A 9,471-nucleotide genomic window follows, 5' to 3' on the forward strand; every position below is an offset into this window, starting at 1 on the left:
AAAAGGAGAAATCAATAATATTGAAAGTAAAAAAAAAAAAAAACTATTGAATTAATAAATAAAACCAAGGGTTGGTTTTATGAAAAAGCCAATAAAATTGATAAACCTTTGCTAAATCTGATGAGAAAAAAGGAAGAGAAAAATCAAATTGTTAGTCTTACAAATGAAAAGGGGGATCTTTCCACCAATGAAGAGGAAATTAGAGAAATAATAAGGAGTTACTTTGCCCAACATTATGCCAATAAATTTGATAACTTAAGTGAAATGGATGACTTCCTCCAAAAATATAGGCTTCCTAGATTAACAGAGGAGGAGGTAAATTTATAATTTCAAGTTTGGTTTTTGATTGGGAGTTTTTAATTTATTCTTTTTCTAGCTTATTTAATTGAAAGCCCAATTCATTGACATTTTCTTTCTCTATTTTATACAAGCAAGCATCTAGTGATATAAAATTTCCCCTTATTGCTGTTTTGGCTGCATCCCAAAAATATTGGTGTATTGTCTCATTATTGTCATTCTTTTAGATGAAATTATTGGTTGTGTCTATGATTTGCTGTTTTACCCATTTATTCTTTTTTTTTTATTATTATATATATATATATTTTATAATATTATCCCTTGTATTCATTTTTCCAAATTACCCCCCCTCCCTTATTCCCTCCCCCCGACGACAGGCAATACCATACATTTTACATGTGTTACAATATAGTCTAAGTACAATACATGTGTGTGAATATCATTTTCTTGTTGCACAATAAACATTAGAATCCGAAGGTACATGCAACCTGGGCAGACAGATATTAGTGCTAACAATTTACATTCCCCTCCCAGTGTTTCTTCTCTGGGTGTAGCTACCTCTGTCCATCATTGTTCAACTGGAAGTGAGTTGGATCTTCTTTATGTTGAAGATTTCCACTTCCATCAGAATACATCCTCATACAGTATCGTTGTTGAAGTATACAGTGATCTTCTGGTTCTGCTCATTTCACTCAGCATCAGTTGATTTAAGTCTCTCCAACCCTCTCTGTATTCCTCCTGCTGGTCATTTCTTACTGAGCAATAATATTCCATAACTTTCATATACCACAATTTACCCAACCATTCTCCAACTGATGGACATCCATTCATCTTCCAGTTTCTAGCTACAACAAAAAGAGCTGCCACAAACATTTTGGCACATATATGTCTCTTTCCGCTCTTTAGTATTTCTTTGGGATATAATCCCAGTAGTAGCGCTGCTGGGTCAAAGGGTATGCACAGTTTGATAACTTTTTGGACATAATTCCAGATTGCTCTCCAGAATGGCTGGATTCTTTCACAACTCCACCAGCAATGTATTAGTGTCCCAATTTCCCCACATCCCCTCCAACATTTGTCATTATTTGTTCCTGTCATCTTAGCCAATCTGACAGGTGTGTAGTGGTATCTCAGTGTGGTCTTAATTTGCATTTCTCTGATCAGTAGTGATTTGGAACACTCTTTCATGTGAGTGGATATAGTTTCAATTTCTTCCTCTGAGAATTGTCTGTTCATATCCTTTGACTATTTATCAATTGGAGAATGGTTTGGTTTCTTATAAATTATGGTCAGTTCTCTATATATTTTGGAAATGAGACCTTTGTCAGAACCTTTGTTTTTAAAAATATTTTCCCAATTTGTTACTTCCCTTCTAATCTTGTTTGCATTAGTATTATTTGTACAGAAACTTTTTAGTTTGATGTAATCAAAATCTTCTATTTTGTGATCAATAATGATCTCTAGTTCTCCTCTGGTCATAAATTCCTTCCTCCTCCACAAGTCTGAGAGGTAGATTATCCTCTGTTCCTCTAATCTATTTATTATCTCCCTCTTTATGCCTAAATCATGGACCCATTTTGATCTTATCTTGGTATATGGTGTTAAGTGTGGATCCATATCTAATTTCTGCCATACTAATTTCCAGTTTTCCCAACAGTTTTTTCCGAATAATGAATTTTTATCCCTAATGTTGGAATCTTTGGGTTTGTCAAAGATTAGATTGCTATAGATGTACCCTTTTTTGTCCTTTGTATCTAATCCGTTCCACTGATCTACCGGTCTATTTCTTAGCCAACACCAAATGGTTTTGGTGACTGCTGCTATATAATATAGCTTTAGGTCAGGTACACTTAGACCACCTTCCTCTGAGTTTTTTTTCATTAGTTCCCTTGCAATTCTTGACCTTTTATTCTTCCATATGAATTTTGTTGTTATTTTTTCTAGGTCATTGAAATAGTTTCTTGGGAGTCTGATTGGTATAGCACTAAATAAATAGATTAGTTTGGGGAGTATTGTCATCTTTATTATATTCGCTCGGCCTATCCAAGAGCACTGAATGTCTTTCCAATTATTTAAATCTGATTTTATTTTTGTGGCAAGTGTTTTGTAATTTTTCTCATATAATTCCTGACTTTTCTTTGGTAGATGGATTCCCAAATATTTTATACTATCAACATTTGTTTGGAATGGAATTTCTCTTTGTATCTCTTGTTGTTGCATTTTGTTAGTGATATATAAAAATGCCGAGGATTTATGTGGATTTATTTTGTATCCTGCCACTTTGCTGAAATTTTGAATTATTTCTAGTAGCTTTTTAGCAGAGTCTTTGGGGTTCTCTAAGTATACCATCATGTCATCTGCAAAAAGTGATAGTTTAATTTCCTCATTTCCTACTCTAATTCCTTGAATCTCTTTCTCGGCTCTTATTGCCGAGGCTAGCGTTTCTAGTACTATATTGAATAGTAATGGTGATAGTGGGCAACCTTGTTTCACTCCTGATCTTACTGGGAAAGGTTGCAGTTTATTTCTATTGCATATTATGCTTACTGACGGTCTTAAATATATACTCCTGATTATTCTAAGGAATAATCCATTTATTCCTATACTCTCAAGAGTTTTTAGTAGGAATGGATGTTGGATTTTGTCAAATGCTTTTTCTGCATCTATTGAGATGATCATATGGTTCTTTTTCTGTTTCTCTTCAGTCTTGTGGATGTAGATCAAATTTTTTGTTTAAGTCTGGTTTTTTTCTTAGAAACATATAGAATTCCTCTGTTTCATTGAATGACCATCTTCTTCCGTGGAAAAAGATGCTAAACTTAGCTGGGTAGTTCATTCTTGGTTGCAGTCCTTGATCTTTTGCCTTACGGAATATCAGGTTCCAGGCCCTTCTATCTTTTAATGTGGAGGCAGCCAGATCTTGGGTGACCCTTATTGTGGCACCATGGTATTTAAATTGTTTTTTTCTAGCTGCTTGCAGGATTTTCTCCTTTGTGTGGTAATTCTGCAGCTTAGCCACAATATTCCTTGGTGTTCTTTTTTTAGGGTCTATTTCAGAAGGAGTTCGATGAATTCTTTCCACATCTACTTTCCCTTCTGTTTCTATTATCTCTGGACAGTTCTCTTTGATAATTTCCTGTAAAATAGAATCTAGGCTCTTTTTTTGGTCATAGTTTTCTGGAAGTCCAATGATCCGCAGATTATCTCTCCTAGATCTATTTTCCAGGTCTATAGATTTTCCCAGTAAGTATTTGACGTTGTTCTCCAGCTTCTCATTTTTTTTGTTTTGTTTGACTGATTCTTGGGTTCTCTGTGAATCATTCATTTCTATTTGTTCCATCCTGACTTTTAAGGAGTTATTTTCTTCTTTCACAGTTTTTAGTTCTTTTTGTAAATGCCCAATTTCGTTTTTAAATGAATTGTTTTGCTCTATTGAATTTTTTTCCATTTCCCTAATTTTTTTTTTTTGAGAATTATTTTCTTTTTCCAATTCAGAAATTCTATTTTCTTGAGACTTTTTTATCTTTTCCAATTCAGAAATCCTACTTTCCTGTGTTTTTTTAACCTTTTCTAATTCACTAATTTTGTTTCCCTGCATCTCCTGTGAATTCTTTATTTTTTCCAACTCCAATTTCAGGACGTTGTTATTCTCTATCATAACTTCCCTTTCCTTGCCCCATTTTTCTTCGATCTCCCTCAATTTCTTAAGAGCTTCTTCTAGGAGAGAGTTATGTGATGGGGGGCAGGAATCGTTCCCCTTTAGGTTGTTATCTTCTGAATCTTTGCTGTTAACTTCCTCGGGGTTGGATACCTGCTCTTTCTCTGTATAGAAGGAATCTATAGTTTTTCTAGCTTTTTTGCTCATACTTAAAAAATGTTTTGGGGTCTGTCCCTGGGGTAGGAAATTATTTACTTCTTTACCAGCTTCCTCCCAGACCGGATGGATGCAGCGGCCCCTGTGCCCTCGCTAAGAGAGAGCTCTGGGAGAGAGTTCCCCACCCCCTCCCTGGAAGTGCCTCAGAGGTGATTAGCACTGCTGTGCTTTGAGGGCGTAGAATAGTGAAGACAGCAAGAAGCTCAGCCTATGTGTCCGGGTGGGGAGTGGATGTCTGCAGCAGGTGACGTGAGAAGCCCCTGCGCTCAAACTGGAAGTGTCTGCCAGAAACCGCGGTCCCTAGTTCAAAGGTTCCGCTTCTCTGGGACTTCCTGGAGCTGAGTTCCACTCCCTCCAGCTAAGCTAGGCAGTGTGTGTTGCCTTGGGCCGTATCCACCCACTTGTCAGTCTCTTAACTATTCTCAGGAGGTAGCTGAGGCCACACCCCCTGGTGCCGAGTCTGCAGAGTCACCCCCAGGGTGGGGGGGGGGGGAAATCTAATCTGAGTTTTAAAATATTTTGGCTTTCTCTTCTGAACTGCTAAACAATTAGCAGAGAAGAGCCAACAGCCTGTGCCAGATTCCTTCACCTTCTCTGATCCCAGAGCCCCTCCCAGCGCAATGGGCGCAGTGTGCCCCTACCCCACCGTCTGTGCTGGTCTTTCTTATTCCTCCCCTGAGAACTGACCTTTCCTGTTGAAACTCCAGATTCTCTTCAGCTGGTAAGTCGTGCTTCCAGTCCTTGTGGTATCTATCAGTCCTGAGCTAATTTTGAGACTTAATTTATCTAATTAGTTGTGAGGGAGTGAGGACGTTCACTGAGTCGTGTGTTTCTTCTCCGCCATCTTGGCTCCGCCCCCACCCATTTATTCTTTAGGATGAAATTATTTAGTTTTGAATTTCTTTGTGGTCTATTTTCCCCTACCCCTTTATTGAATGTAATTTTTATTGCATCATGATCTGAAAAAAATTGCATTTACTACTTCTGCCTTTATGCATTTGATTTTGAGGTCTTTATGTCCTAATATCTGGCCATATTTTGTATTGGTTTCATGAACTGCTAAGAAGAAAGTGTACTTGAGCTGTGAGCTCTTCCACTCAGGTGCACTTGCCTCCTCCATGAGTCCACGTATGACACCACCTCCTCTCTCTCTAGGGTTTAAATTTGCCACTTCAAAGTTCGCCATGGATGATGATATAGCTGCTCTCTTTGTTGATGATGGCTCTGGAATGTGCAAAGCTGGCTTGCAGGAGATGATGCCCCTTTGGCTGTGTTCCCTTCCATTGTTCAGTGCCCTAGATATCAGGGTGTGTTGGTGGGCATAGGCCAGAAAGATAGCTATGTGGGGGATGAGGCCCAGAGCAAAAGAGGTATTCTGACCCTTAAGTATCCCACTGAACATGGTATTGTCACCATCTGGGATGACATCAAGAATATCAAGCATCACACTTTCTACAATGAGCTCCATATGGCCCCTGAGGAGCACTCTGTGCTGCTCACAGAAGCTTCCCTGAACCTCAAAGCCAACAGAGAAATATGACTCAGATTATGTTTGAGACCTTCAATAACCCAAACAGGTACATGTCCATCCAGGCTGTGCTGCCCCTGTATGCCTCTGGTTGTACCACTGTTATTGTGATGGACACCAGTGATGGTGTGACCCACACTGTGCCCATCTATGAGGGTTATATCCTCCCCCATGCCATCCTCCAGCTGGATCTGGCTATCCATGATTGATGGACTACCTCATGAAGATCCTGAATGAGAGAGGGTATAGCTTCACTACCACAGTGAGAGGGAAATTGTAAGTGACTTCAAGTAGAAGCTGTGCTATGTCGCCCTAGACTTTGAACAGGAGATGGCCACTGCTTCCTCTAGCTCCTCTCTGATAAAGATCTACGAGCTTCCTGATGGTCAGGTTATCACCATTAACAAGGAGAGGTTCTGATTCCCAGAAGCTTTCTTCCAACCAACTTGCTTAGGTATGGAATCATGTGGAATCCAAGAAACTATCTTCAATTTCATCATGAAGTGTAATGTTGAAATCCATAAGGATCTGTATGCTTATACCATATTGTCTGATGGTACCACCATGTACCCAGGCAATGCTGACACAATGAAAAAGGAGATTACAGCCCTTTCCTCCAGCACAATGAAAATCAAGATCATTGCTCCACTTGAGCACAAATATTTTGTCTGGATTGGAGGCTCCATCCTGGCCTCTCTTCCTCTCCACCTTCCAGCTGATATGGATCAGCAAGCAGGAGTATGATGAATCTGGGCCCTCCATTGTCCACCGCAAATGCTTCTAAATGGACTGTTTGTGGGTTTTTTTGTTTGTTTGTTTTTGTTTTTGGCTGTTTTTTTTTCAAAGGATGTTACATGATAATTGCCCAAAAGAGCTGAGATTGGCATGGCTTTATTTGTTCTTTTGTTTTTGTTTTTGTTTTTTGATTTTTTTTTTGGCACTTGATTCAGAATTTAAAAACTGGAATGGTGAAGGTGATGAGCAATTTAAGCATGTTGGAGGCAAACATCCCCAAAGTTCTACAGTGGGTCTTCAGGACTCTGATTGTACATTTCTTTTTTAAGTCATTCCAAATATTGTATAATGCATTGTTACAGAGTTACTTGCCTCTATGAAAGCTGTCCTGCTCTTACACACAGAGTAAAGGAGCTACTTAACAAAAATCCAGGTGGGAAGGGGGGGAGGAGAGAAGGTACTAGTATTACTTTTTATGTAAATTATGTAATGTTTCAAAACAAAACAAACAAACAAAAAAAAAACAACAAACAAACGAATTTTTGTATCTTCTGCTTTAATACTTCTTCCTTTTTTTGTAAATTGTCAGAGCCATAAAGAATGGCCCCCTAAATTCCCTGCCTGCCTCCAATATAGATGTGAATGCAAACTTTACAGTCTCCTACTGAGTTTTGAGATTGGTGCCAGTACTTGGAAGAGGGGAGGAGCTTTACCTGTACACTGACTTAAGACCAGTTCACATAAAAGTACACAAGTTAAAGAATTAAAAAAAAAAGTGTACTCCTTTTTGTCTCCATTCAATTTCCCCCAAAAATTTATCATATCTAGTTTTTCTATTATTCTATTTACATCTTTAACTTCTTTCTTATTTATTTTATGGTTTCATTTATCTATTCCTGAGAGAGTAAGTTTGAGATCTCCCAATATTTTAGTTTTGCTATTTTTTTCTTGTAATTCATTTAACTTCTCCTTTAGGGAATTAGAGGCTTCACCACTAGGTGCATATATGTTAATATTGATATTGCTTCATTATCTTTGGTATCCCTTAGCATGATATAGTTTCCTTCCTTATCTCTTTTACTTAGATCAATTTTTTCTTTTGCATGATCTGAGATGAGGATGGCTACACACACACACACACACACACACACACACACACACACACACACACATATATATATATATATATATATAGTTTTTATTTACCATATATTTGCATGGGTAATTTTAAAACATTGACAATTGCCAAACCATTTGTTCCAATTTTTCCCATCCTCCCATGGCAGGTCAACCAATACATGTCAAATCTGTTAGAGTATAAATTAAATACAATATATGTATACATGACCAGACAGTTGTTTTGCTGAACAAAAAGAATCGGACTTTGAAATATTGTACATTTAGCCTGTGAAGGAAATCCAAAATGCAGGTGGACAAAATTAAAGGCATTGGAAGTTCTATGTAGTGGTTTATAGTCATCTCCCAGTGTTCTGTCCTTGAGTGGAGCTGATATAGTTCATTACTGCTCTATTGTAACTGATTTGGTTCATCTCATTGTTGGAAAGAGCCACATTCATCAGAATTGATCATCATACAGTATTGTTGTTGAAGTATATAATGATCTCCTGGTCCTGCTAATTGCACTCAGCATCAGTTCATGTAAGTATCTCCAGGCCTTTCTGAAATCATCCTGTTGGTCATTTATTACAGAATAATAATATTCCATGATATTCATATACCACAATTTATTCACCCAATCTCCAATTGATGGGCATCCACATAGTTTCCAGTTTCTGGCCACCACAAAGAGGGCTGCCACAAAAATTCTTGCACATACAGGTCCCTTTCCCTTTTTTAATATCTCTTAGTGGGGCAGAGCCAAGATGGCGGAGAAGATACATGCGATTTTGTGAACTCCCTTCTTCCCTCAATACTAATTAGTTAAATCAGCCTCAAAAATAATGCTGGACTGATAGAAACCACAAGGACTGGAAGAAAGACTTACTAACTGAAGAGAATCTGGAGTTCCAACAGAAAAGGTCGGTTCCCAGGGGAGGCAGAAAAAAGGCCAGCACAGACAGGGTTAGGTACTAGCACGCTGCACCAATCAAGCTGGGGAGAAGTCTGGGATCAGAGAAGCCACTGAGATAGAAGAATCTGGCACAGGCTGTTAGCTCTTCTCTGCTTATAAAACAGCAGTCTAGAAGAGAAATCAAGCCACTTTACAATATAAAGTCAGATACCAGAACCACCTCAATATGGAAGTAACCTAACAATCTCAGCAAGGCTGTACAGCCAACTTCTGCTGCCCGGGGCTTCACCTTGAAGTAGTTAAGAACTTGAAAAGCGGGGACACAGCCCAAGGCAACATCTAATTCACATAGTGCCTGGCTTGGCTGGAGGCTGTGAAAATCAGCCCCAGAAGTCCCAGAGAAGCAGAACTTTTGAAATAGGGACCGCGGTTTGCAGGCAGACACTTCCAGTTTGACAATACTCCCCAAACTAATCTATTTATTTAGTGCTATACCAATCAGACTCCCAAGAAACTATGTTAATGACCTAGAAAAAATAACAGCAAAAATCATATGGAAGAATAAAATGTCGAGAATTGCAAGGGAACTAATGAAAAAAAAGTCAGATGAAGGTGGTCTATGTGTACCTGATCTAAAGCTACATTATATAGCAGCAGTCACCAAAACCATTTGTTATTGGCTAAGAGACCAGTTGATTAGTGGAACAGATTAGATACAAAGGACAAAAAGAGTACATCTATAGCAATCTAGTCTTTGACAAACCCAAAGATACCAACACTAGGGATAAAAATTCATTATTTGGAAAAAAAAACTGTTGGGAAAACTGGAAATTAATATGGTAGAAATTAGATATGGATCCACACTTAAAACCATATACCAAGATAAGATCAAAATGGGTCCATGATTTAGGCTTAAAGAATGAGATCATAAATAGATTAGAGGAACAGAGAATAGTCTACCTCTCAGACCTGTGGAGGAGGAAGGAATTTATGAGCAGAGGAGAA

General features: G+C 38.2%; 1 pseudogene; it reads left to right on the top strand.

Annotated features, from left to right (window-relative positions):
- Nucleotides 1-5,355: 5,355 nt before the first annotated feature.
- Nucleotides 5,356-6,488, top strand: LOC141552893 (actin, cytoplasmic 1 pseudogene; annotated as a pseudogene).
- The last annotated feature ends 2,983 nt before the right edge of the window (nucleotides 6,489-9,471 follow it).

This window comes from Sminthopsis crassicaudata, chromosome 1, assembly GCF_048593235.1.
Source record: "Sminthopsis crassicaudata isolate SCR6 chromosome 1, ASM4859323v1, whole genome shotgun sequence".
Classification (NCBI taxonomy): domain Eukaryota; kingdom Metazoa; phylum Chordata; class Mammalia; order Dasyuromorphia; family Dasyuridae; genus Sminthopsis; species Sminthopsis crassicaudata.